Source organism: Uloborus diversus, chromosome 7 (genome assembly GCF_026930045.1).
Source record: "Uloborus diversus isolate 005 chromosome 7, Udiv.v.3.1, whole genome shotgun sequence".
NCBI lineage: Eukaryota > Metazoa > Arthropoda > Arachnida > Araneae > Uloboridae > Uloborus > Uloborus diversus.
In genome coordinates this window covers 103,001,667-103,004,211 of record NC_072737.1, presented here as the reverse complement: position 1 = coordinate 103,004,211, position 2,545 = coordinate 103,001,667, and the positions used below count along the sequence as shown (strand labels likewise).

Sequence of the window (2,545 nt, the reverse complement as noted above, 5' to 3'; positions counted from 1 at the left end):
CTGGGGCAGCAATACATGCTCAATCCGGCAAGACATGCTATCAGTGAGTTCATTGATGGATTCTTGAGGTGACTTTAGCCAAGCCACATTGACTGCTTACTACAGGGCCAGACGTCTGGCATGGTGTCTGCGTGATTGGACCTGGACACTCGAATGGCATCAAGTATTGTTCACGGATGAATCTCGTTTTTGTTTGAGAAGAAATGACTGCCGCCGAGGGATATGGTGGAAACCTAGAATATGGCAGTTACGCTACGAATGCTCTGGTTTCCCTTCAAACCTCGTGCTAATCTTTCACGTTTTGCTAATGATTACCGTGGAGGGGAACAACTTAAATGAGCTTAAACAAATTGAGAATAATGTAGTTAATCTAAATGCATCCACAAATTGCGATTACCAGCCCATTTCACTGAGTGGCATACCGGTCCCTCCTCGCGCATCATGGTTTGGAGAGGCGTAATGTTTGATCACAGGAAACCCCAGGTCAACATTGATGGCAGTTTGGTAGTGGACTACTACGTCACACAAGTTGTGTAGCCTGCTGTTTTTCCCTTGTTTCAGACCGCACCCAACTGGACAATGCCAGACCGCATGTCGTACGGAGTACTCATAACAACCTCACCAGATTTAACATCCTTTCCTGGTCGGCATCCTCTCCAGATCTGAATTCCATCGAACATCTGTGGGATCTCATTGACATGAACCGAGGACCACTGGCACAAACCATTGATGATCTACGCACATCAGTGGAGTGTCTTGGCTAAGGTTACTTCAGCTGTCAATGAACTCATTGACAGCTTGCCTCGGCGATTGAGACGTAAATATTACATTTGATAAAAACTTAAATGTTCAGAAGCATGATCAAACTAAAGGAACCTCTACCGGAAACCGTTGGCGAACTGAAAAACTTAGTAAATACTTAAATTGAGTTACATCGAATATGACAGCAATGACCTTCTTTTTGACAATTTAAATCAACAGTACTTTAATGATCATCGAGCATTATTTAGATTTGACAACAAAAGATAATGTTAACTGGAAGCTTTGCTTCGCTGCATTATTGTTCCATAACTGTGAGGAAGGTGCGGGGAACAAATGAAACACTACAGGGTGTGGCAAAAAAATGGCATCCTTTTTGTATGAGTTTTTTTTTTTTTTTGCGAACATGTTTAAGTGCAACCGCATGATTTTTTTAATTCTCCGTATTTTTCTGTGCCAGTCATTTGTCATGTTTCTATTGATTAATTGACATGCTTTTCTTTATTGAATGTCAAACAAACGTGTTGCAATTGTGGAACTGTTTCAGCAAGGGAAAAGTCATTGTGAGATTGTTCTTTTTTGCTCGGTGTTGGAAAGGACGTCGTGTCTGAAACAACAAACGATACAAGGAACTTGGCCACGATGGCCGCCGTCCAGGAAGTGGCAGAAAGCGGACTGTCAACATGCCCACCAACTGCAAGATCAAGAAGCGAGTGCAGCGAAATCCGAGGCTCTCCATGAGAAAAATCGTTCGTGAGACCGGCATCACAGCGATCGATCAGTCCGCCGAATGGCAAAAGAGGAGCTCAACCTCAAGGCGTACAAGCTCCAGAAAGTTCAGCACCTCACCGACGACAACAAAGTTGCCGCCAACTCAAGCTTCGGGCCTCTGCTCAATGATGATAGCATATCCTCTTCACGGACGAGAAGCTGTTTATTGTCGAGCAAGCGCACAACCACCAAAATGAATCCGGAGAACTCAGCCGTCGTCGGACACAGTCAAAAACCCTCTTCGGTGATGATTTGGGGGCGGAATCTGCGCCGGCGGTAAGACCCCAATCGTTTTCGTGGATCAAGAGGTGAAAATCAACCAAAAAGTCTACCGCCGCGACATTCTTGAGGCTGTTGTGCTTTTCTGGGCTCAACAGCACTTGGTTGATGCAAAGTGGACGCTTCAACAGGACTCGGCACTGGCTCAGAAGGAAAATGACGCAAGACTGGTGCAAGACCCATTTTCCTGACTTAATCTCGTTGGTGGAATGGCGACCCTACTCGCTAGACCTCATTCCGATGGACTACAGGGTGTGGTCCGTTTTGAAGGCCAGGGCTTGTGCTAAGCCCCACAAAAGTTTGGAGAGGCTAAAGCAATCACTGCGTCGGGAATGGGTTCGATTGTCACCAGAGGACCTGCGGCCCATCGCTGAAAATTTCAAGTCACGTCTGTGGATCTGTGTATCGCCGCCGGAGGAGGCCACTTTGAGACAGGCTGAATATACACTGCTCTTTGTGAAAATTGCAACACCACGAAGGACTTACGCGAGTGAATTCAAAATTGCAGGAAATGTAAAGTAGGGCATGATACGCAAATGATTAGAATTGCAGACCGGTAGCGCATGCGTATGCTGAGCAGCGCCCTCTGAATGGTGGACCGAACCGAATATAAATAGACGGCTGTAGCGAGGTGTGTATGATTATCGGTGGTTATATGCTAGAGTAAACGTTAACTCAATCTTTACTATGCCTCTTCGACGAAAGAAAGCGAAATTTGAGAAAATTTCGGAGTTTG

At 45.6% G+C, this 2,545-nt stretch overlaps 1 non-coding gene across 1 annotated transcript; it reads left to right on the top strand.

Annotated features, from left to right (window-relative positions):
• Positions 1 to 258: 258 nt before the first annotated feature.
• On the top strand, positions 259 to 380 carry LOC129227072 (U5 spliceosomal RNA). Its single transcript, XR_008580821.1, has one exon. It is a non-coding gene; the product is annotated as a U5 spliceosomal RNA (small nuclear RNA).
• Positions 381 to 2,545: the final 2,165 nt, after the last annotated feature.